Source organism: Pseudophryne corroboree, chromosome 5 (assembly GCF_028390025.1).
Source record: "Pseudophryne corroboree isolate aPseCor3 chromosome 5, aPseCor3.hap2, whole genome shotgun sequence".
Lineage (NCBI taxonomy): Eukaryota > Metazoa > Chordata > Amphibia > Anura > Myobatrachidae > Pseudophryne > Pseudophryne corroboree.
Window position 1 is genome coordinate 244,072,082 of NC_086448.1, and position 27,656 is coordinate 244,099,737.

At 43.1% G+C, this 27,656-nt stretch overlaps 2 long non-coding RNA genes across 3 annotated transcripts in view; one reads left to right on the forward strand and one right to left on the reverse strand.

The window, feature by feature from the left end:
- LOC134928964 (uncharacterized) overlaps positions 1–7,843 on the forward strand; it is an 85,807-nt gene extending 77,964 nt beyond the window's left edge. The window contains exons 2-3 of the long non-coding RNA XR_010178167.1: positions 4,504–4,600; positions 7,518–7,843. This is a non-coding gene — a long non-coding RNA (uncharacterized LOC134928964). The remainder of the gene's footprint in view (positions 1–4,503; positions 4,601–7,517) is intronic.
- The window catches only part of LOC134928963 (uncharacterized), a 130,507-nt gene that overhangs the window by 83,899 nt on the left and 18,952 nt on the right, over positions 1–27,656 (reverse strand). For both annotated transcript variants that reach the window (XR_010178166.1, XR_010178165.1), the window contains exon 2: positions 13,132–13,295. This is a non-coding gene — a long non-coding RNA (uncharacterized LOC134928963). The remainder of the gene's footprint in view (positions 1–13,131; positions 13,296–27,656) is intronic.

A 27,656-nucleotide genomic window follows, 5' to 3' on the forward strand; every position in this document is an offset into this window, starting at 1 on the left:
TATATACAGATTTTAAGGACATCTGCAAATTTGCAAAACATTGCATTAATTATTACAACCAATCATATTCTGACAATTTTCTAGAACAGTTTAGAAATCAAAAGCAAAAATACTATTGGCTGATGAGACACCCAAACCTGTTTTTTAATAAATACTATTCAGCCTATAAAACTGCAGTCAATTGCAGGGGATGAGATTACTGTTGTTTTATAACCCCAATTGGCATCACAAGTACTGTAGCACTTTGTAAAGGATAAAGAAACACTGTTGCACTATCAAATTTTATTGCTAACCAATTGAATGGCTGGACAGAAGAGTGATAGGCAGAAGACATCATCACTGGAGTACAGACAAGGACGAATTCACACTTAGGAGGCCCATCTGTGCCACAGGTATCCTCCCAAAAACGTCTGTTTGTGGCCATCTTCCTTGTGATGTTTTTATAATGATGGCACAAGCACCGAAGAACACAAAGGCTCTCTACTGTGTCAGTGCCATCTTTCTAAATATATAGTATCACCCGAAAGATGACTGCTAGCATTCAATGAGATCTATGGAGCAGGGGCGTTTAAAGAGAGGAGGAGGCCCGTGTTCAGCCTCCTCCATCGGGCCCCCTCCTCTCTGCCCAGAGCGCCGTAGAGTCTGAGCACTAGAGGGCTCAGACTCTACTGCGCATGCGCAGATCTCCGTGAAAATGGCACGGTGGCCATTTTCCCTGAGATCTCTCTACTGCGCATGCGCAGAACACCGTGAAAATGGCCGCTGGGCCATTTTCACTGTGTTCTAGCGGCGCTGCGGATGCCGGCGCTGGACTTCGGAGGGCTAAGTATTTTACAAATGGGTGCAGTGTGTGCGGTGGGAGCCACCTCTGGACTCAGGGATCCCTGTGCATCGCACACACTGCACCCATTATAGAAACGCCAGTGCTATGGAGGCAGGGTGTGCGACACGTTAACCTAATTTTCCCAGGGGCCTGTGTGCAAAACACAGCTTATATTCATTTCTATAATGGAGGGAGGCAGGTTTAGGGGAAATTTAAGGAAAAATTACTTCCCCGAAAGGGTAGTGGATAAGTGGAATAGCCTCCCGTCAGAGGTGGTAGAAGCTAAGACAGTAGAGCAATTTAAAAATGCTTGAGATAGGCATATGAATATCTTTACAAAGAACTAAGGATCAAAAAGGGTTGAGATTACCTAAAGGATGAAAAAGGGGGCAGACTAGATGGGCCAAGAGGTTCTTATTTGCCGTCAAATTCTATGTTTCTGTATTTCATTATAGATACACCACTGAGCACAAAACGAGTTGTGTCTATGTTCAAGCATCAAAAAAACAAGTAAAGACTGTGAGACAAACTTTATTGCGGCCAGTGCATGCAAATGCAAAGCTTCATAACATAACAAAAAGGAAAAACAAAAAGGAAAACCAAGGTGCTGTGCCAACTACTTATCCTTCAGTACAGCCTCTCAAGCAATACTCACCCGGCAGCTGTTGTTATACTTCAACACTACTATTATGAACTGTACACTTCACTGTGAATGCTTTGGGCCGAACTCTTCTGGGGATGTACGGGTTCTGGCACATTCGCAATGAAACTCCATATGGAGCTCCGCAATGCATGCTCACCCCACTACATGCTCAGACATTTCCAAGATTGCTCACCTCCAGGCCCTATACTAGTAGTACTTCCAATGTCAGTAAGAGAGTTGCCATTTGTGTGAGACGTCCAAATACAAAATGTAATTTCTGTCACTCTGACTAAGGGGACCCCTTAAATGCATGACAGAGGTACCTTCATTCCTGCTGGCAGCCACATCCCCAATAGCATTCTAAGGTTGGCCTCCACAGCTATAGCCATCTGCAGATGGCGGTAGAACGTTGTAGCCTATGGGCTATAGATCACGGCGTAGTTCTGGAGGGTTCCCCTGAAATTCGCAGCTGTGCATGTGCGGTAAGGGGGATGCATGCGCAGACGCTCCGGCAGCCCTTACAGCACATTGCAGGGATGCACTCCTTTCTGAGCCCTTGTCCCTGCAGGTGCAAGATAATACATTCCCAATGTGAGCGCATTCTGCAATTCGATCCTGTGTGCTAATATTGTGATAAATGGGCCCTTTATTGGTCTGCATTGCTAACCCATCCCCAAGTTACGCCCACCTAGTAACCATGCTACGCCTGCATTAACTAGTGTGGACTTCACTATAACAGACGCTTTTCCTGGGCAATGTAAGTTCACCCAGTACAGGTTGAGTCTCCCTTATCCAAAATGCTTGGGACCAGAGGTATTTTGGATATCGGATTTTTCCGTATTTTGGAATAATTGCATACCACAATGAGATATCATGGTGATGGGACCTAAAGCTAAGCACAGGATGCATTTATGTTTCATATACACCTTATACACACAGCCTGAAGGTAATTTTAGCCAATATTTTTATAACTTTGTGCATTAAACAAAGTGTGTCTACATTTACACAATTCATTTATGTTTTATATACACAGCCTGAAGGTCATTTAATACAATATTTTTTATAACTGTGTGTATTAAACAAGTTTGTGTACATTGAGCCATCAAAAAACAAAGGTTTCACTATCTCACTCTCACTCAAAAAAGACCGTATTTCAGAATATTTGGATATGGGATACTCAACCTGTACTAAGATGCCACCATGACATAAAACAGGTACATGGAGTGTGCAACTAGGTGAGTTCAGGAACGTGCCGAAGTGGAAAGCGGGAAATAAACTAGATGCAGACTTATGGAAACAAACAGAGGAGGCAAAGGCTGGTAGGTAAGTCATAAGACAAATTAATAAGCAGTACTGACTAAGGCAAACAAGACAAGCACAGGTCCAGGCAAGGGCTGAAAATAAGCAGAATTCCAAATAACAAGTAGCTGGGCAGAAGGCTAGCAAGAACGGACAGAGTATCCACCAGACAACTACAGCAGGGCAGGTGGCTTCTGACCGGAAGAAGCTACTGTATTACCAGCAATGCACAAAAGCCCTGACTGTGCTTTAACTATTCAGGGAGCCAATAATAGCCCCAGAACACATACAGGCCCCTAGCAATTCATAACACTGCAGCTGAGTAGCTCAACATATACGGAGACAGGCTCCTACACTGCAATTGAGTAGCTGCAGGTACAAAAGAGCACCCCGGGTGCTTCGTAACAGCCAGGACCAACAGGCCATGTGGCCACAGAGAGTACCAGTTGCCTAGCAATCGTCTGGACCAACGGCCATTGCGGCTGGCGTGAGGCAATGACCCAGACTCACCGGCCTGTGAGCCTCTGCAGTGGCTCCTAACACCCCACAGCTTCACATAGCCACTAGCTTACACCCAGGACTGTGAAACAAATGGCAAGCCCTGCAAAAAATGGCTGCATGGAGGAACCATCCATATGGAGAATGCTCTGTAGCATAAGTTTTCCAACCCACTTGTTAGCCTTGTTTTATTAAAACTGCACTATCTCCATGTCCAGGTATCCATAATCCGTAGAAAACTTGGAGCCCCATGTGACAACATTAAAATACATGATAAAGGACTACCTTTGCTGACTTCTAGTCGCCAAATACTACAAACTCAGGGCCTAATTCAGACCAGATCGCTGCTGTGCATTTTCGCTCAGCAGCCGGTCAGGTCTGAACTGTGCATGCGCCGGCGCCGCAGTGGGCCGGCGTATACCAGACAGATGATGGCCATCTCAGCCCAGCGATCGCCTCTGCCTGATTGACAGGCAGAGGCGGTCGCTGGGCGGGAGGGGCGGGTTGGTGGTGTTTGGCCGCCGTTTTGAGGGCATGGTCCGGGCAATGCAGGCGTGCCCGGACCGTGCGGTGGGTGGGCCGCGGCGGCTGCGTGATTTCACGCAGCCGCTGTGACCCGGACAGCGACGGGTAGCACCCTGCCAGCGAGCAGGAGCTGCGCTGGTAGGGAGCTACTCATCAAGTACAAAAGCATTGCCGCCGTGCCACACTCTTGTACTTGTGCGAGGGGTAGGGCCAGACATGCAGGGCATTCCCCCGCATGTCTGAGTAAATGATCGTAGCCATGCAAAATTTTGCACGGCTACGATCAGGTCTGAATGAGGCCCACAGATGGAAATCTATTTCTATTGACTTCTCACAGGCATCACGAGTCATATTTCTAGAAATATAACTCAATATTACAGATAGACAGCCAGAAAAAAAAGCAAATTGGAGCTTCGTGGAAAACACAGGAAATATGGGAGCTAGAATTGTTTCCAATGACAGATGCTCTGCACAGTTGGGGCTGGACTGCATCTATGGGGAGGAGGAGCTGGACTGCATACAATAGCTAAGCATAATGAGAAGTGCTACCATGCTGAGACTTGTAGTGCAAAAAGATTGCAGGTGGACTCTCCAAACATTGTTAATCAGAATAATTGCAGTACATTTTGCAATTTAACATAAAGTTCTTTGCATAATTTTGGCCAAGATCTATATAATAATTGAGGATGACCTGTTCTGTCTCCTTCGTGCACAGTTGAAGCGAATTCGTTTACCTGCGTTCCTAATGGCTTCCACCACAGTGTGTACAACAGGACAGACAAGAGAAGAGAACCCTTTAGCTCCAGCACAGGGTAAGTATAGCAGGGTGGGTACAGACCCAGCATATAACATGTTCAAAACTACAGTAAATTAATTCCTACAGCAAGAAAAGACAGATGTCATTGTAGTACTCCAATATTTGAGGTATTACGACTGCCATACTACATTGTGCTTTCCTACACATGCACACAGGGCCATCTTTACATATAGGTACATTCATGGCCGGATCCAGACCTTGTGGCGCCCAGGGTGAAAAAATAGGGGCGTGGTCAGTTATGCCCCCTGTAGCTGTGCCCTCAGTAATTGTGTCCCCAGTACTGTGCCCCTTGTAGATGTGCCCACAGTAGTATTGCCCCAAGTACTGTGCCCCCTGCAGAGTTGTGCCCCCTGTAGAGTTGTGCCCCTAGTACTGTGTCCCCTGTAGAGTTGTGCCTTCTAGTTGCACCGGCTGCGGGAGCCGTTCCACGGATCTATGGGAGAGACGGCATGACGTTTCTCCCATAGCACCGAATAGACACTAGAGGTCAATTATGACCTCTAGCATCTATGTGCCACTCCCACAATGCAGTGCGGTGCGTGATGACTTCATAGCGCACCGCACAGCACCGCATCTACACAGCACCGGGCGGCATTAGTAGCAGATCTTGCCATGGTGGCGGCGTCCTCCGGAAGGCGGTGCCCCGGGCAAAAATCCTACTTGCCCATAGCAAGATCCGCTACTAGGCACACTGGGCATCTGCCTAGAGCCCCATGATTGCAGGGACCTTTCCGCAGGGGTGGGAGTAGTCAGGCAGCATTCTCCTCTACCTGCAGCCAGGCAGTAAATGGCTGTCAGCATGCTGATAGGTTGATGGCTGAAACTGTCCACCAGAGAACTGACAGCTATCCACTGTATGGAAGCATGCAGAGAAACAGCACAGGACCACAGTAGGGGCAAGTTATATATATTTTTTCATTTATTCCCATGAATTGGTGGATAGGGGCCCCAGTGTATTGTTGCCCATGGCCTACAATGCTGTTAAGACAGCGCAGCATGCACAAGCAGAGAGGGGCCCTGTGATAGGTGAGCTGAACGCTTGAGCAGTTGGAGGAGAGCCAGGTGACGAGCAGCAGTTAGGGTGGGTACACACTAGGTGACATGTTGTCCGATCCTGAGGATTGGAGCGACATATCGCCCACATCGTGTAGTCACGCTCCCGCTGGTCGTCAGAATTCTGCACATCAGATGTGATGATCCCGCTGACAACGGCATGCTGCAGGAATGTATTTTTACATCGGTCATCTCTTCAGCTATGATCCTCGTCATTGTAGAGTTTATCCGGCCTTAGTCTGAGGTAGCAGCCAGAGAGCGCGTACCTGCACCTCTGGCAGCACAGATTACCTCACAGGATCTGGTTACCTGCAGAAATAGAGCGACAAAGGCATTGGCTGACATGAGTCAGATAGAGAAAGTGCAACCAACAGCTGCTTCAGTCCCCTGTTGGGCAGCTGCTATCTGAGGTGCTGAACTTACTATACCATGGATGTGAGCACTTAATAATCATGTGCAAGGTGAAACAAGAGGAGGTTTCTGACAGTTGGAGAGACTGGTCTTTTCCTAAAACGCAGCACATCACCCCGACCCACTTTCACCACACATTACCCCGACCCACTTTCACCACACACTTACAGCATAGCAAGGATCAGCTGCAGAGTTACATAGGCCTTAGAGACAACAAAAATGCACTGTATGACCAGCAGAGCATAGCGTTAATCCATAGTTAAGGAGTATAAGGGACACCATCACTGCTCCTTAGCTTTAATGACTTTAGAAATTACGGAACCTATTTGAACCTAGCAGACTGCTAATATTTATGTTTAAGCAGCAGTTCTCTGCTAAGTAAATACCTGCAGCTGCTCAGAGCTAGAAACTAATACTTTTATGTAGAGAGATTTCAGTTTCACATGCCTGTTACCAGTTGTGTACTGTACTATACTAACTACAGTATACTATACTAAGGACTATACATGCCTAACCTCAGCTAACTAGTCTATTACATAAAAATCACCTTAATAAACTTGGGCCCTGACCTACAAAGTACGTGTACCACCTAAAGAATGGCCATGGCTAGGGGGTAGACTACATTACTCAATAGCCTTTTTGCATCTGACATGATATTTATATCAAATTTCATATAATTGTGTGCGTCGAATGCAAATATACCATCAGAAATATGATATAATAGTGATATAAAAGTTTTTTTAAGATTATATGAAACATGTAAATTAGAAAATTAAAATATTCACAGTGACTAAGTGCTCAGCAAGACTCTCTTCTGTCTGCATTATTGGGTACGCATCCTGCCCAGACCCCTCATCCTCTATGTCATAAGAATACCTCACCTCATCTACCTGATTCTGCTCCATGTGCTGATCCTGGGGTAGAACCCTCCTTTTATCTGTGTTTATGGGACAGTTATGGGATAGCAGAGACACTTAAACTCACTATATCACAAAATGTGTCCAGAGAGAGAATCCTAAATTGCTGGAGATAAAAATGCCACACAAAGTCCATTGGTTGAGCCACATAAAATGATTTTACCCCTGTTTCACCTCAAGTTGGGCCTAATGAAGAATTCTCTGAAATCTCTGGATAAAGAACGCCACGCTCTCAGTCATCTGTAGAAAGTTTCCAAAGCGAAGCAAAGCTGAAAGAAGACATATTTGTTGGCCCCCAAATGAGGAAACTGCTTACAAATTAAATATTTAATGCTAAATTGATGGAAATAGAGTCTGCTGCTTGGCTCTCCTTCAAGGCTACTGTGCGTGGATTCTTAGGGAACAGAAAAGAGACCAACTGCTGTACATGTCCATCATGAATGAACTATTGGATAACTACGAGAATATAGGTTGTAGAATGTCACTTAAAATTTACTTTATTCAATCTCATCTATTTTTTTTCCCTGACAGCCTCCGTAGTGTAAGTGAGGCACAGGAGGAACGTATTCACCAAGACATTCTGACAATGGAGCATCGGTACCAAGGACACTGGGACCCTGCAATGATTGGGGGGCTACTGCTAGTTCCTTTTTAGAGAGACGAAGATGACACTATACACGGAAAGTACTTTACATTTTATGTAATTTGGTTTGTTAAGAGCTTCTGAAATTTAGTTTCTGAAGTTTTTATGTGTTTCTGTAGTTTTATAAGTATTCTATAAATTCATATGATGAGAAAATTTCAATTCTTTAGAGATTAATTGAAATTTTCACTTATCTTACTTTTTTAGATAAGCTATTACCACTTTTGATATGGTATGTGTATCTAATAAATGTCATGCGATAAAGAAAATCTAATTTGTCCATTGAATTCAGCATCCCTAAGTTAGGTGGAAATACATATACACATGCCAGATGCAGAGAGGTTGTAAAAAATTGTTGAGTAGTGTTATAATTTGTGCTTTAACTTTAGTAAAGAGTAGAATATAAGTAGTAGTAGCTGATAAATGAAAAAGATAGGGGTGGATCTATTTTGGGCACTCCCGGCTGTAGAAAAATGTGTAGCTCCAAAGAGAACACCACTCTCTAACAATCTAGGAATATATACAGTTAGAGCAAACACATAACATCAAGCACTGAGAAAATAAAATAGATTGAAAATCAAACCTTGCCTTATGTGTAGGGATGTTCTTATGGAAGATGGTTCTTCCTATATTCCAACCATTTAATCCTTCTCCCACTCACATTTAGGGCGGTACATGAAAAAATGAAACAACAATACAATGGTGTAGTATATCAAACACAGTTTTACTCTTCAGTGCCCATCACTTGTCCGTTCATATAACAGCTCCTCTATAAGAGGATAAGAAGGACTACAAACGCGGATTGGATAATATAAACCTCTCATCCTAAACTGGGTAATCTACCGGATACATCATATACTAACTGTGATCTCCCTATATTGCAAGACTCTATATTCTATATTGTTCTAGAGTCAGGAGTCAGCATTCCATCTTTTATAAATTGCCATTTAGAGCTTATATATTCCTCAAAAGCACTTTATTCTATTTTACATGCATGAATTTTTAATATGGTATTGATTGTATCAATATATTTTTATTTTCTCAAACCGCAGTATATTGTTTCTTTTCTTAAAACCCTAGCGCTACGATTCATTTTATATTTACAGTTTTACACTTCACCCAAGTGATTTGGGGTTATAGTAAACAATATGTAAACTTAGATATGGAATAAACTGTCTAAGTTTACATATCGTTTGGTCTTGTGGATAAAGAAAGATTCCTTTATGTGATTAAGAACACCTTCTGAACTGTGAGTTGGGGTACGCTGTTATTCCTAGAAACTTCTCAAAGAAACCTTTATACATACTGAACACCCATAGTCATTGTGAGTTGGGGTACGCTCATTGTACTGCATTTCGGAATTGAATACATTGTGATTCCCAGCTTAATAGGAGGGAGGAAACAGCAGGGCCCCACTTTATAACAGACTCACTGTTTACACCTACTATCTTACTAAGGAGACGGTGGAGGTCCATCACGAATCCTACCCTAATATACTATAAACCCCAAATCACTTGGGTGAAGTGTAAAACTGTGTTTGATATACTACACCATTGTATTGTTGTTTCATTTTTTCATGTACCGCTCTAAATGTGAGTGGGAGAAGGATTAAATGGTTGGAATATAGGAAGAACCATCTTCCATAAGAACATCCCTACACATAAGGGAAGGTTTGATTTTCAATCTATTTTATTCTCTCAGCGCTTGATGTTATGTGTTTGCACAAACTGTATATATTCCTAACTAGTAGTAGCTGTGTGTGAGAGCACTTATAGCATACCTCCCAACATCCATGGGAGGCAAATTGGGACCCTCTGTACGGTGAAGTCACAAGGCACCAAAAAGGGGGTGTGACCTGTGGGAAAGGGGGCGTGGCTTCACAGGGATGCCGCGATCATGGGCCACACCTTCCATTTTAGTCACAGTGGGGACATGGCCAGCACTCTCTGAGCTGCTGCCCATGCGTCCAGTCCCTCTGCCTCTCCCAGGAATAAACATTGTGCACATGCGCACAGCGTCTATTCATCGATGCTCTGTTCTGCACTAAGCAGAGCAGCGAGTAAAAGGAGCCTCCCAACTGCTTCCCCCCTCCCACTGCGGGACACTGCAGCCTGCGGAAGGGACAGTGGGACTGTCCCACGAAAATCGGGACAATTGGGAGGTAAGCTTATAGTGGGGAATCTGATCAACTCTAATTTCTAAGCTTTATGGGGTCCATTTACTAAGCAGTGATAAGAGCAGAGAAGTGAGCCAGTGGAGAAGTTGCCCCATCAACCAATAAGCACTGAAGTAACATCTATAATTTCCATACTATAAAATGATACAGAGCTGCTGATTGGTTGATGGGGAAATATCTCCACTGGCTCACTTCTCCGCTCTTATCACTGCTTAGTAAATGTACCCCTATATGTGTTATTTGCTTAAGCTTCTTATTGTCTAGGTTATCCAAGGTATCAGATCTGATATAAGAATATACCCTTATGTGCACTGAATAGCAGAGTGAAGTCTCTTTCAGACATGCTGTTGGGAATTTTGTTGGGTCTAAAAGACAGCGAATTCCTAGAATTTAGCCCGATCCTGGTAAAGAGCATTCACACATGCGGAGATCCTGGATTGATGCGCATTCACGTGCAAAAAACAGAGATTTAGCTGCATGTGTGAAAGGGGTGTAAGTTGTTTCATAAAACCTAACAGTTTTAGTTTCTCAGTTTAGATCTTCCTTATTTTTTTCCTGCATTTTGCTGCACTTTAAAGAAATTACTTCTGTTATACAGTGACTACACTTAGTACAGGGGGTTGTTATAAATGTAATAATAAAGGGTTACTTTATGTGATTATTGTGTCTGGGGTTGGAAGCCCTTCACCTCTCTGCCAAAGAATAAGGAGAAAGAATACCTGTTACAGTTTACCTGATAACCACTTAGGGAATATATATGAAATCCCGGCTCACGGGATGCTAGCTGTCAGTATACCGACAGCGGTATCCCCAGAGCCGGCACTAATCAATATGATGCCCTAGGCAAGATTTTGGCTGGTGCCCCCTAGCACCGCTGCTAGTTCCGACCCTGCACACCTTTCCCATCACATTCACCCTTCAGTCATAGCAGTCCTCATTTTGGTGCTCCTACCTCCTATATTTTAAATAGGAACAGTGCGCACATTCGGCGCACAGACCAATAAGGGCCATGTTCTTTTGGGAAGGGGCATGGCCATACAATAGTACCCCCAATTCAAATTACGCCACACAGTACTGCAACTTTATTCACATCATGCAATAGTGTCCCTTCTTCACGTTACATCACACAGTAGTACAACTTTTACTTATATACATTACTAATCACAGTAGTGCTCCTTATTCACATTACATCACATTGAATTGATCCTTATTAACATTACACCACACCATATTGCTCTTTATTCACATTAGACCACACAGTAGTGCCTTTTCTATACATTACGCCACACAGTAGAGCACCTTATACACATAATGCCACACATTAGTGATGCCTTTATACACATAATTCCAAACAGTAATGCACCTTACACATATGACCAAATTATTAATGTCCTTATAAACATAATGCACCTTACACATTATGCCAAAATTTATTAATGCCCTTATATACATAATGACACACATAAGGGGGGTTGATTGCTCGCTGCCGATTTTCTCAGCGCAGCGATCAGTGAAAAAACTGCATTTCTGAGCATGTGTATGCCCTGCAATGCGCATGTGCGACGTACGGGTACAAAGCTCTTTGTGGTTGTGGTCAGGTTCTAGCGAAGTTTTCCTTCGCACTGGGGGTGGCAAGAAGATTGACAGGAAGGGGGCGTTACTGGGTGACAACTGACCGTTTTCAGGGAGTGTTTGCAAAAACGCAGGCATGTCTGAAAAAACGCAGGCTGGGTGGGTGTATGACGTCAAATCCGGACATGAACAGGCTGGGTGGGTGTATGACGTCAAATCCGGACATGAATAGGCTGAAGTGATTGCAAGCGCTGTGTAGGTTCAGAGCTACTCTGAAACTGCACAAACTGTTTTTGCAGAGCTCGGCTGCACATGCGTTCGCACTTCTGCTAAGCTAAAATACACTCCCCAGTGGGCGGCGGCATAGCGTTTGCATGGCTGCTAAAACTAGCTAGCGAGCAATCAACTCGGAATGACCCCCAATGCCCCTTACATATATGTTGCACATTATTAATGCATTTATACAAAAGACACACCTAATGCCCTTACACATATGACGAACACTATTGCACAGCGAATCTACCCGCACACAGCACTCACACAGCCAACACTGAGAACTGGAAACAGATGTGCCTCAATATGCCATGCAGCTTCCTTCTAGCTATGCTAATGTTGGTCGCCTTTATTTGCAGAAAATGCATTTTATTTTCATTGCTATGTGGCTAGGATGCCTAAGCAGCTTCTGCTGATTAAAATGATAATTACAATGCCTATATTCTGTGTGCAACTGTGGCTGTATCTGCATTTTGAAATGCTATGTTACAGTGATTTCCAGGAATACACTGCAACGTAGCATTTCATAGGCAGATACAGCCGCAGTCACACACAGAATATAGGCATCCCGCATATCATTTTAATCAGCAGAATCTGCTTGTGCCCCTAGGCATTCCAAATGCCTTAGGCATTTGCCTAGTTTGCATATGCCTAGGGACAGTTCTGATTATCCCATCAGCCGGAATCCCAGCAGCAAAGCAGTGAGTCCCCTTGCGAGCTCGCTGTGGTCGCCACGCTTCGGGCCCAGTGGCGAACTTCACTTGCCACAGGTTATATTCTCCCTCAGGTAGTGGTGTGGACACGAGGGAGGTGAGAATACTGGGCTTCAGTCGGGATTCCGACCTCCAGTATTTGCCCAGCTAACAGGATTCTGGCATCGGTATCCTGAACGCCAGGATCCCGACAGCCAGTATATTAACCACATCCCCTTAGACCATTGAATCCTATTGATGAGTGTTACATCATGATACAAGCCCAGAATCTCCCACAACAAAGTTATTGTTTTTGTGTTAAAAAAATTTTATTTAGTGGAATATTCTTTGAAAGTCCTCAGACCACCAAAGTGTCCAAAAATCGTATCTGTGAATGTGTCCCATCTATGTAGTCTAAACTGGTCATTCACGGCCTGATTATATAGTAATTTGGACATGTAAAGTTCTAATTATTTCTAAATAAACATTCTAAATGCCAGCATTAACATATGCTGCGGACGCAAGGCGCATATTATTGCCATATACAATAAAAGTGCGCTGTACGTCGCAAACACTATATCCCTTAAGAGAAAGCAAGCAGTCGCACACATAGGCTGAGGTCCAACGCTCAGAGATATATATATTTGATATTAAAAGGGTATGCATACAATATAACATATGTACAGTATATCATTCAGTTATAATATATGTAAATATGGTTACAGAGTTACAATTACACAAGAAGCAGTTGTAGTTAAAAAATAATCAGTTACAGCCAAATATACATACTCTTAGTTTCTCTGGTCCCAGGTATCCAGTCATAAGGTAGGAGATTTCTGATAATGATGTGTGTGTGTGTGTGTGTGTGTGTGTGTGTGTGTGTGTGTGTGTGTGTGTGTGTGTGTGTGTGTGTGCGTGTGTGTGTCAGGAGTTAAGTTAGTCAGGGGCCACTGCTGCTAGGAGAAAAAGAAAAAGAGTTTAGCATCATAGAGGCCCAATCGTTACTTCAGCAGGTTTTGTCAAAGGGTAATGTTGCACTTCTCTCGTTCCTCTCATTTGACGAATTAGTGTTTACCAGTGATCTTATCCTGATGGAGAATTTTTTAGTACTGCAAAAAAAAAAAACAAGCTTCTAGGTCATGCAAAGTATTCATTCAATCCTTCTCATCCCGTATTAAGGGTCTGTACATGGTCCAACATACATTTCCGAGCTTATCTAGACAAGGGAATTCCTAGAAATGAATATTTCTTATGTGGTAATTAAAAAGAAATACCCTGTGGGTTACCCTATCTCTGTCCGCATTCCTACTGGGAAATACTAATGTACGGACAGGATATTCTCCATTTATTACATTACTTTCTTGATTTTTTTTATTTAATTTTTTTGGGTTTTAATATATATGTACTTGAATGGCTCCATACTTACCAGTTCCACTGGTCTCAGCCACTTCCCCTGCAGGCTACAGCTCCTCTTTTACCAGTTGGATACAACTCCTCTAAATGCATGAGAAATGGCTGAAACCAGTCAGGTCACCTTCTCCTCCTAAATAAAACTTTGGCATTCATTAGTACATATATAGGTTACATTCACATTTTTATTTTTTTTTATTTTCTATAGTTTGTATACTGGCTGTAACTGCTTCCATATCCACATATGGCGGTGTACTTGCTTTCCCTTTTTACTTATTTATTGTTGCTACGAGTTCAAACAGTTATTATGTTTTCGTTCTTGTCTTCTATGACTTTGGTTAAACATACTACCTGCAATACCTCAGGATCAAAACCACCAATCACTGGAAATGATATTACACCATTCATACGTACTCAATCATTACAAAAAGCCTCTGTGTGTGGACCATATTTCCCACACATATTATACCGAGCGGACCCTCTTGGAATCTGCTCTTCAGCCTGAACCCTGGCTCCTGAACGCCTCTCGGTTGCGTATTTGGCTCCCATTGTGGGCTTTTTTTCACAACACTAAATGGACAATGCAAATAAACAATGAAAGTTCTCAGAGTTCTTTCACCAACTCCTTCTCCGCTGGAAATACCACGGTCCACTTCTGTAGTGACTGCCGCGTACCCAGTGAGGATCCCTACCAAACCCCTCAGCACTGGAAGTATGACGTATTAACAGCAATAAATCAATACGCCACCTTTTTCAGTGGAGGTTACAGGCCTGCTCTTTTTTTGATTTCTATCCACTGGAATATTCTTGGGTGAGAAACAACTTATCGATCACCCTATCCAATGACTGTCCACCTAGGAATATTTCCTGAGAGTCAGCGAAAATTCCTTCTCTTTACACAAATCACATCTGCGCATGCTAACACAGCGCGTATGAAGACAAAATTGTGCAAAATTACGCAAATGGTATCATTTTGCGCGCTGCGTATCACACACACACGTGCGGTCCAATCGCACGGCTTATAGATACTTGTTATCTATACGCCCTATGATCACGGGAGTCGAATTCACAAGCTGCGCTCCACAGCCAGAGCATAACATCAAATCACGCTCCTCCACACGTTTTACAAAACACACACACTACGTGCCTATACACCAATATGTGAGGTCACTAGCCTTCACGCCACCAAGCCTCTGCTTACTCAGTGTTTCCTCGACGGGATTTCCGAATTTGTCCTGGGGTTCAATGCACTCACACTTTCTTTTCAACAACCCACACTTTTAGATTTTCTGTACAGAAAAAAAAGTCATTTACCAGTGATTGATAACATCCCCTTAAAGGTATTACACTTTAAACAAAGTATTATAGTAATGGCCTTTAAAATCAGATAGTTACCTGTTAAAATGTGTTTTATCCCACTTTAACAATCAATTTCTATTATGCGGCTAACTTCCGCTTGCGTAAATACGCACTCACGTTTCCCGCCTTCTGTGCGTTCACGTGTGTACCTGTGTGTCGCTATATAAGCGTCCACGTGCTATTGTACTATGACACGTGTATACTTGTGTACGCAAGTGTGTATCGCTGCGTACCTTTGCACACAGCTTGCCACACTCTGTTACCCAACTCTAGTAATACAATAAAATAAAAAATAAACACTATTTGTATTGTATTGTATTAGTTAGATAAATGCTGCCACGTTCCCTTTGAGCACCGGAAGTACCCTGCCGGAAAGCTTCCGCTACGTGCTACCTAAACTTTTAGGCAGGAACGGAGCTTCACTTATGAAATGCAAATATTTTGTGAATTTTCGTTAACATTAACACTGTAACAATCAATTTTAAAACACTTCAATATAATACGGCTATTGACTATAATTTAAATGCTATGATTCAGTTTGGATAGCTATCTTGCGGAACATACACTGATATAAATACCCATATAATAACAATAATAATAAAACATATATACATACATATATATATATATATATATGTATGTATGGAGAATGGGGTAGACCTAACAATAGCGCTAAATGAAGAGCTCAACCTCAAGACATACTCCCTGTTAGATGGAGTACAAAGGTACAAATGCAGAGAAAGGTGTGGTGTCTAAGGGAACTAAACCCAATGATATCTTCCAGGATTTGACCACAATTCACTTTAAAAAGAATTTTTTTATATATTTATTTAAAAGTATTCAACAATCACAGTGAATAACAAATGGCTGACATAATCAAAAATGCAGGCATCAGATATGGACACCGTATATTGTGGATAATTAGTTGGTCCAATGTGGTTTTCTTAATTAGTACATATCCGATGTTCTTATATACGAACCAGAAATCCAATGCGTTTCGTCCAACTGGACTTCATCAGGGGCTCAATATCAAAAACAAGTCAGAAGAACATAAAGGAATGGATGACCAATTAATGATCGTATTAATCCCACATCAATAAAACAGGCTTTGCAATAATAGATGTCAAAAAGAGTGCACTGATTCCACAGCTAGGTATGTGTTGAATATGCCAACTCAGTAAGGCAAACAATAATACAATAATGCTGAGTTCGGTATAAGCCACAATTTCGTTTCCGTGGATAATCCTCAGCAGGAAGAGTGGCTTCTCCTAGTCAGCAGTGAGTCACTGCTGACTAGGAGAAGCCACTTTTCCTGCTGACTGCTGAGTGAGTCACTGCTGACTAGAAGAAGCCACTCTTCCTGCTGAGGATTATACTGAATGAATGTAGTTTCTACAGAGCCCCTAATTTGCATATCAACAGATGTTCACATGCTTGTTGTTCCAGAGTGGTTGAACAGGTTCATTAACATTTCAATTGCCTATCTTGTAGCAAGCAGAGGGTTAACAAATCCTGGAAAAAAAACTTTATATCTGTGTGTAATTCTCACATTAAGCCAAGTATTTATCTCACTATTACTATTACTCTCACTAGGCCCAATTGAATCACTATTTATAATTGACTATGGCATGGGTTAATTAAATTCATTGGTAGCTTTTTAAATGGTGTTGGAGTTGTACATATATATTGTTTATTTGTGACAAAAGAAACAGTTTATTTAACAAACTGAAAGTCAGCTGTTAGCTAGGTGGATAGAGAGTGACCTTACGTACATAAAATGGCCACTGCTCCTCTCCCTTCCCAAGCCATGTGCATGGACAAAATGGTGATCACACCATGCAGTCAGAACACAAACACTATCCTTTGTCACAAATAAATCCCAATTTATACAAGCACCGGAAGTTTGTTACTTCAGGCCTGCATTAGCAGTATGGGAATAGGCCTCAGCATGCTAACACAGCTATATCATACCTATGCACCAACTATTAAATGCTCTTTAAATATACTTAAAAGATAAAAAATCCAATCTGAATCAAACACAATATGACTTATTGAACCTCATTTACCAACAATAAAAACATGCTGTAGCATTTCTAATAGTGTGCATTTTTGTCACACTCACGCAACAAAGAAATATATTGTCCCTTGAGTCATATCAGCGCCTTACTGATAACACAAAAAAAGGCATGCGGTTCAGCAGCATCTAGTTGCATCCATCCTTAGCTGGTAGACCACAGCAGCGTCTGTACTGCGCATCATTAAGTACGTGATATCGCGGCTGCGAGCCCCCAACTGTAAAGTTCTAATTATTTCTAAATAAACATTCTAAGCACATCTTATTACCATATACGATAAAAGTGCGCTGTACGCATCCCTTAAGAGAAAGCAAGCAGTCGCACACATAGGCTGAGGTCCAACGCTCAGAGATATATATATTTGATAATAAAAGGGTATGCATACAATATAACATATGTACAGTATATCATTCAGTTATAATATATATAAATATGGTTACAGAGTTACAATTACACAAGAAGCAGTTGTAGTTACAAAAGAATCAGTTACAGCCAAATATACATACTCTTAGTTTCACTGGTCCCAGGCAGCCAGTCATAAGGTAGGAGCAGGGACGTGCAGTCAGGGGAGGCAGGGGAGGCAGTGCCTCCCCTGTCTTTACTGATTAAAATAATATAAAGAAAATACTTATGACACATATTCTGTGTCATAAGTAATTTCTTTATATCATCCTATCTATTTCATTGATTAAAAGTAGTTTGGGAGGCACTGATAGCAGTGCCTCCCATTTACAATAGGGACAGGTTAAAGTGTGGGGGCCGGGGCAAAGCGCTGGGCTGAAAAAGCCCATTAAAACCAAAGGGGAAAGCGGCACTTCTGCAAGTGCCTCGTTGACAGGGGAAACCCGCCCCTGTCAGTGAGGCAGATGTGATTGGACAGCGGATCCAGTGCTGGATCCGCTGGTCCAATCACGCGGCGCGGTGAAGCGGAGGCAGGTCCCGGGACCAGCTACTGTAGAGCTGTCACTACAGCAGCTTCAGCCTCGGAGCCAGCGGGACCCGGCAGTTGGGATGCACAGGGGAGAGCTGGCGGCTGTGCGCGCTTCCCTCCCGGTCCTCGCTGTTCTGTACGTACGGGGTGTGCTACGGCAGGAGAGCCTTGCCTGCTCTCAGTGATGACATTCCCTTTCGCCTCAACTGGCCTGGGCCGGACTTGCAGGTCAGTCACCCTGGATTAGCATTGTGGCGGCTTCATGAATACCTGGCACTGGGGGGACATGTACAGTATACCTGGCACTGGGGGCATATCCGGCACTGGGGGGCATGTATACCTGGCACTGGGGGCATATATACCTGGCACTGGGAGCATATCTGGCACTCGGGGGGGGGGCATGTATACTTGGCACTGGGGGCATATCTGGCACTGGGGGGCATGTATACCTGGCACTGGGGGGCATGTATACCCGGCACTGGGAGCATACCTGGCACTGGGGGGGCATGTATACCTGGCATTGGGAGCATATCTGGCACTGGAGGCATATCTGCCACTGGGGGGGCATGTATACCTGGCACATGGGGGCATATCTGGCACTGGGGGGGCATGTATACCTGGCACTGGGAGCATATCTGGCACTGGAGGCATATCTGGCACTGGGGGGTATGTATACCTGGCACATGGGGGCATATCTGGCACTGAGGGGGGCATGTATACCTGGCACTGGGAGCCTATCTGGCACTGGAGGCATATCTGGCACTGGGGGGGCATGTATACCTGGCACTGGGGACATGTATACCTGGCACTGCAGGGACATGTGTATCTGGCACTAGGGGCATATCTGGCACTAGGGGCATATCTGGCACTGGGGGGCATGTGTATCTGTCACTGGGGGCATATCTGGCACGGGGGGGCATTTATGTATTTGGCACTGTGGGGCAATGTATATCTGACACAGTGGGGGCATTTATGTATCTGGCACTGTGGGGCAATGTACATCTAGCACTGTGGGGCAATGTACATCTGGCACTGTGGGGCAATGTATATCTGGCACTGTGGGGCAACGTGTATCTGGCACTATTGGGGTCATATGTGTATCTACCCCTTGCCCATATGTGTATCATGCCCTTATTTTCCTTGGCCGCGCCCCATGTGGCATTTGGACACACCCAGTTTTTGTACCTGTAAGACATTTTTCTACTTACACCACTGGCAGTGATGCACAGAGGACGCTGGCGTTGTTATGTAGATGTCTGAGATGCACAGGGGGTGCTGGCGTGGTTATATATGGGTCAGTGATGCACCGGAGGTGCTGGCTTACTTCAGTGATACACAGGAGGTGCTGATGGGGTTACTATATATCTTAGTGCCTCCCCAGTCAATGACCTCACCGCACGTCACTGGGTAGGAGATTCTGATAATGGTGTGTGTGTGTGTGTGTGTGTGTGTGTGTGTGTGTGTGTGTGTAAGTGTGTGTGTGAGAATGTATCAGAGAGAGAGCTGCCTGGAGTCTGAGTCCCTTTATACAGTAAAATAATGGGTTTATACAACAGTGGGTTTCATCTTCTCCCATTGGTCAAGGGTCCTGACCTCTCAAGAACTTGACGGTTCATAGGTCAGTGCAAGGGCTTTTGTCCTATGATGCAAACACATGTGTCTGCCCCCGGGTCATGCTGTGAGGCCAGTTTCAAGTCTCAGAAAGTCCTTTGTTTTCATACATTTGGTCATAACTAATCGTTGCAATGTGCTTCAATCTACTCATAGCTATCAAATTAACACACATTCTCTTGATCATGTTGACATTAAGCATGATGTTTAACTTGTTCCATTCCAATAATACATATATATATATATATATATATATATATATATGATCTTATAACTCTCTTATATAAATACATTATAATGTCTAGTGCTTGACATGTTTTGTCTATGTGTAATTTATATGTTGTATGAAATATGTGTTGAAAATATCTTTGTGGCTTGTCTGTGTGAATGCGTATGCTACTATATATCGCTGTGCAAGCTGCATGTATGCGCACACACAGAGACCCATCTGTTTGGAGTTTGTATGTGGTGTGTATGTAATATTTTTTTACTTCGACAGTCCACCCTGTCAGTAGACAATAACTGTCATAACTGACACACTAAACATAATTACAAAAATATACTTCAAACACATAATCGGTGACCTAGACACACGTATGTATTCATTTAACATATCAGACATTGACTATATTTGGGGAAGACAGGGAGGAGGTCGAGACATCCTCTATATGCACTCGGTGGTCACGGGACCACTGGTTGGGTGTGGGACGACATTCAACCTATAGAGTATGCTGGGACAGTGCTATGGCCTATGATGTCTGATTTGAATGAACGTTGCACACATACATGCACCTACGTCTTTGTACACTGATGTTCGCATTCGATAGAGGTTTTGCTGGGTAGAGGGAGAAAACACAAACAAATCGTGAAAGAGACATATAATATTTTCATGGTATACATTCCTATCACTCCCTGAACATTGTTTCCATTTCTGGATCATATGCTAGGTCTGTTTCATCATTGGACAAGTGTTATTATTTCAGGTAGTGTCCTTCCTAGATAACATAAACCTTCGGAGTTTGGGGAGAGCCATTCATAAACTTTTCTTTCACATATATTAATGAGCTTTTTATCTGCTATGTGTGAATGAGCCATTGTCTGATTGTTCCTGATTACCTCCCAATTTCCTGATTTCCTGAAATTGGTGAGATTTAAACATACCAGGTATTTATCTATGGTACTGGTGGATCTTAAGACTAGGGGGTCTAGTTATATTATATTCCTTGTCCACTGATCCTCCCCCTCCGTGTAATTCAAGTACCTCAGCTAACTCTAAAGAATATGGCACTAGTCCTGCATTATTTTGTCTTAGAGGTACCTGTGAGCACATCCAACATTCCGTTTGGTTTAAGACCTTACCCATTAGTGTGTGGTAATCACTCAAGGGATGTCTGTCAAATGCTGCCTTATTGCTAGACTGATTCCAATAATACATATATATATATATATATATATATATATATAATGTTATAACTCTCTTATATACATAATGTCTAGTGCTTGACATGTTTTTGTCTATGTGTAATTTATGTGTTGTATGAAATATGTGTCGAATATATCTTTGTGGCTTGTCTGTGTGAATGCATATGCTACAATATATCGCTGTGCACGCTGCATGTATGCGCACGCACAGAGACCCATCTGTTTGGAGTTTGCATGTGGTGTGTATGTAATATTTTTGACTTCAACAGACATAAATCCAAATGTTAATGGATATCATGGATATCTGCAAACTGGCCACGTGCCACGGAGAGCAGTCACAGACTATGCATGCACTATACCTTGCATACACACATGGAAGGTGACTGCTGGATCTCTCTGCATAAAATGGCCATTTCTGGGCACAACTGGCGGGTTACTATGTGGATGCACAGACCTGATCCATCACGTGCGAATGTCATGGGAGTGTCATGGGTGTGTAGCCCAAATTCTATGCTCATTTGGAAAGTGCAGATAGATGGGAATGGTGTGTACAAATGATGACTGCAGCAACTATGATAGGAAAAATAGTGGAGCATTCTGCATAAAGACAGATAATCGGCATAGACAGGCAGATAGGCACATGAAGACAGATGGATAATCAGCATATATGGACAGATAGTCACATGGAGATAGATGGATAATCATCTTAGATGGATGGATAGTCACATGGAGATAGATGGATAATCAGCATAGATGGGAGGATTGTCACATGGAGATAGATGAATAATCAGCATAGATGGACAGATAGACACATGGATATAGATGGATAATCATCATAGATGGATGGATAGTCACATGGAGATAGATGGATAATCATCATAGATGAGTGGATAGTCACATGGAGATAGATGGATAATCAGCATAGATGGGTGTATAGTCACATGGAGATAGATGGATAATCAGCATAGATGGGTGTATAGTCACATGGAGATAGATGAATAATCAGCATAGATGGGAGGATTGTCACATGGAGATAGATGAATAATCAGCATAGATGGACAGATAGTCACATGGAGATAGATGGATAATCATCATAGATGGATGGATAGTCACATGGAGATAGATGGATAATCATCATAGATGAGTGGATAGTCACATGGAGATAGATGGATAATCAGCATAGATGGGTGTATAGTCACATGGAGATAGATGGATAATCAGCATAGATGGACAGATAGTCACATGGAGATAGATGGATAATCATCATAGATGGATGGATAGTCACATGGAGATAGATGGATAATCATCATAGATGAGTGGATAGTCACATGGAGATAGATGGATAATCAGCATAGATGGGTGTATAGTCACATGGAGATAGATGGATAATCAGCATAGATGGGTGTATAGTCACATGGAGATAGATGAATAATCAGCATAGATGGGAGGATTGTCACATGGAGATAGATGAATAATCAGCATAGATGGACAGATAGACATATGGAGATAGATGGATAATCAGCATAGATGGGTGGATAGTCACATGGAGATAGATGGATAATCAACATAGATGGGTGGATTGTCACATGAAGACAGATGGATAATATCCATAGTTAAATGGATAGTCACATGAAGAAAGTCAGATAATCAGCATAGATGGACAGATAGTCACATGAAGACAGAGGGATAATCGGCATAGATGGATGGGGAGTCACATGAAGACAGTCAGATAATTGGCATAGATGGATAGATAGTCACATGAAGACATACAGATAATCGGCATAGATGGGTGATAGCCACAAGAAGATAGTCACATGGTATAGAAGATCTACAGTGTCTAGGTCAGTGTTTTTCAACCGCTGTGCCGCGGCACACTGGTGTGCCGCCAGCGGTTGTCATATGTGCCGCCGCAGTCAGAGAGACCTGCTGCTCCGGTCCTGGCTGCTGCCGTCTTCACTGCATGACGTGACTGTGGAAGAGCTGCCTGAGCTGCATAATAGTGATACAATACACTTATAGTATCACTATCGGGTTGCAGAGGCAGCTCTTCTGCGGCCCGGCCTGTGACCCTTATGACGTGGTGTGACTCATAGGTCACAAACACCACGTCGCCATCCCGCCCGTGCTGCTCCGCTCCTCCCTCTCTTACCGCTGAGGGTGAAAAGGAATTTAAAAGGTTTGGGCCAATGCTTTTCTTTTTACTATAGAGCCAGTGCTTTTTTACTATGGGGGACAGTGTGTGTGCTTTTTTACTATGGGGGACAGTGTGTGTGTGGTGGCATTATTACAGGGGGACAGTGTGTGTGTGGTGGCATTATTACTACTACAGGGGGACAGTGTGTATGTGGTGACATTATTACAGGGGGACATTGTGTGTGGTAGCATTATTACAGTGGGACATTGTGTGTGTGTGTGTGTGTGTGTGTGTGTGTGTGTGTGTGTGTGTGTCTGTGGCATTATTACTACAGGTGGACAGTGTGTGTGTGGTGGCATTATTACTACAGGGGGACAGTGTGTGTGTGGTGGCATTATTACAGGGGGACATTGTGTGTGTGGTGGCATTATTACTACAGGGGGATAGTGTGTGTGGTGGCATTATTACTACAGGCGGACAGTGTGTGTGTGGTGGCATTATTATGGGTGGCAATGTGTGGGATTACTGTGGCACAGTGTGTTCAATTACTGTGGGGGCCAGTGCATTATTTTAATTACTGTTGGGGACAATGTGTGTGTTTTTTCCCCCTTGGGGACCAATAAATGTTTGTTTTATTTCCCCGTGTGTGTGTTGTTTTTCCGTGGGGTACAGATGGTGTGCCTTGGCAATTTTCAGATCTTGTGCGGTGTGCCGCGAATTGTAAAAGGTTGAAAATCACTGGTCTAGGTTGACAGTGATTAGGTCGACCCCATATGGTTGATTTGCATTAGGTCGACACTGACAAAGTTGACATTGACAAAAGTTCGACCTATGAAAGGTCGACACTGGAAAAGGTTGACATGGTCAACCTTAACATTGAAAGTTTTATTTTAAAGCGATCAATGTTGTTATACTTGGCTTTCTTCCTTTGATAGCATTTGACAGCATTAACATAATACACCATTAATATAGATACAGGATCACCTCCAACTGCAAGTAGATAATTACATTTACAGAATACGACCATTCAGCAGCCAACAAAGCATACAGGGAAGGAGCCAACTATGGACATCAAGGCATTAAGTAAAACTATGTTTTGTTACTTTATTAGTAAAACATAGATTCAATATACAGCAATACAGATCAATTTCAGCTTGTTAGATGTTCCCAAACTGTAGAGAGGCTGTGTTTTAATAGAAGCTCTAAAATCTAATCTATAATAATCGTGACACTACTGTACAGTGATTATTAATACAAAAGCCCCTGTATCTGAAAGCTGAATATTTACTTACAGCTTTCTTAGCTCAACACACTCTGCTTAAGGAGGTTATTAGGAATTCATATACAGTATGTATATAACAATTAGAGTTCCCTGAGAACCGAACCCTGACGAACTTCACTACCCGAGCCCGGATCTGAGTCAGGCTCATGTTTTCCCGCCTGACTCGGAAACCAGAACGAGGCAAAACGTCATCATCCCGCTGTCGGATTCTCGCGAGGTTTGGCTTCCATATAAGAAGCCGTGCGTCGCCGCCATTTTCAATCAGGCATTAGAGAGTGTAGCGAGAGGACGTGTCTCCATCCTCAGTGTACTTCAGTGTCCTGCATCAGTTGTAGTGTCTTGTGCTGCATCAGTCCAGTCACAGTGGTGGTGTCCTCTGCTGCCATATGTCCAGTGCTGCTGTATAAGTCCAGTCCAGTGGTGCTGTGCTGTGCTGCATCAGTTCAGAGATGGTATATTGTGCTGCATCAGTCCAGTCACAGTGGTGGTGGTTTACTCTGCTGCCATATGTCCAGTGTTGTTGTATTAGTTCAGTCCATTGCAGTGGTGCTGTGTTGTCCTGCATCAGTACAGTGGTACTGTCTTTTGCTGCATCAGTCCAGTCACAGTGGTGGTGTCCTCTGCTGCCATATGTCCAGTGCTGCTGTATAAGTCCAGTCCATTGCAGTGGTGCTGTATTGTCCTGCATCAGTCCAGTGGTGTTGTCCCTGTGCTGCAGTATATGTCCAGCGGTACTGCCGTATAATTCCAGTGATACTGCCGTATATGTCCAGTGGTACTGCCATATAACTCCAGTGATGCTGCCATATATGTCCAGTGATACTGCCATATAATTCCAGTAATACTGCCGTATATGTCCAGTAGTACTGCCGTATAAATCCAGTGGTACTGGTGTATAAATGCAGTGGTACTGCCGTATAATTCCAGTGATACTGCCGTAAAATTCCAGTGGTACTTGCGTATAAGTCCAGTGATACTGCCGTATAAAAAAACGGTCCAATGGTACTGCCATATAAGTCCATTGGTACTGCCGTATAATTCCAGTGATACTGCCGTATAATTCTAGTGATACTGCCATATAATTCCAGTGGTACTGGCGTATAAATCCAGTGATACTGCCATAGAATCCAGTCCAGCAGTACTGCCGTATAAGTCCAGTGGTACTGCCGTATAATTACAGTGATCCTGCTGTATAATTCCAGTGGTACTGCTGTATAATTCCAGTGGTCCTGGCGTATAAATCCAGTGATACTGCCATATAAATCCAGTCCAGCAGTACTGCCGTATAAGTCCAGTGGTACTGCCGTATAAATCCAGTGGTACTGCTGTATAAGTCCAGTGATACTGCCGTATAATTCCAGTGATACTGCCATATAATTCCAGTGGTACTGGCGTATAATTCCAGTGATACTGCTGTATAAATCCAGTCCATTGGTACTGCCGTATAAGTCCAGTGGTACTGTCGTATAATTCCAGTGATACTGCCGTATAATTCCATTGGTACTGGCATATAAATCCAGTGATCCTGCCGTATAAATCCAGTCCAGTGGTACTGCCATATAATTCCAGTGATACTGCTGTATAATTCCAGTGGTACTGGCGTATAAATCCAGTGATACTGCCATATAAATCCAGTCCAATGGTACGGCCGTATAATTCCAGTGATACTGCCGTATAATTCCAGTGGTATTGGCGTATAAATCCAGGGATACTGCCGTATAAATCCAGTCCAGTGGTACTTCCGTATAAGTCCAGTGGTACTGCCGTATAATTCCAGTGATATTGCCGTATAACTCCAGTCCAGTGGTGCTGCCATATAAGTTCAGTGGTACTGTCCTATGCTGTATATTATTTACTCCAAATAAAGGGGTTATTAATATTTAATCCAAATCATTTTCACAGGGTTTGCCCTGTGTGGGGTAGAGGTACACTCTCCTGTACCGCATATTGTTATATAACTCCAGAAAAATAATGGAGAACAAAAATTTGGAGAATAATATAGGGAAATATTTTTGTGAGCAGTATATATAGTATCACAGTGCAGCATTTTGGTGACCCAACACTATATAGTTGTGTACAGTAGGCCATTGCTGTATCTTGCAGCTCTGTGTCACTGCAAGTATCCATTCCATATCTGTGCAGCATTTTTGTGAGCAGTATATATAGTATTACAGTGCAGCATTTTGGTGACCCAACAGTATATAGTTGTACAGTACAGTAGGCCCATGCTGTATCTTGCAGCTCCGTGTCACTGCAAGTATCCATTCCATATCTGTGCTGCATTTTTGTGACCAACTGTATACATATATAGTACTGTACAGTAGGCCATTGATATTGATATATTACTGGCATATTATTCCACACATTAAAAAATGGAGAACAAAAATGTGGAGGGTAAAATAGGGAAATATCAAGAACCACTTCCTCCTAGTGCTGAAGCTGCTCCCACTAGTCATGACATAGATGATGAAATACCATCCACGTCGTCTGCCAAGGTCGATGCCCAATGTGATAGCAAGGGGCATGTAAAATCCAAAAAGCCAAAGTTCATTAAAAAGACACACAAAAAAAAGAAATTTAAATGGTTTGAGGAGAAACGTAAACTTGCCAATATGCCATTTACGACACAGAGTGGCAAGGAATGGCTAAGGCCCTGGCCTATGTTCATGACTAGTGGTTCAGCTTCACATGACGATGGAAGCACTCATCCTCCCGCTAGAAAAATGATAAGAGTTAAGCTGGCAAAAGCACAGCAAAGAGTTCTAAGATGGTATCACAAAACCCCAAGGAGAGTCCAAATAGGATTTGTGATACCTGCAAATGGTGGCTTATCCACCATTTGCACGCCCTTTGCAAGTGCTGGAAGTAGCACCCACAGTCCAGTTTCTGATATTCAAATTGAAGATGTCACTGTTGAAGTACACCAGGATGAGGATATGGGTGTTGCTGGCACTGAGGAGGAAGTTGACGATGAGTATTCTGATGGTGATGTGGTTTGTTTAAGTCAGGCACTGGGGGAGACAACTGTTGTCCGTGGGATGAATATCCCATTGTGATGCCTGGGCAAAATACCAAAAAAGCCACCTCTTC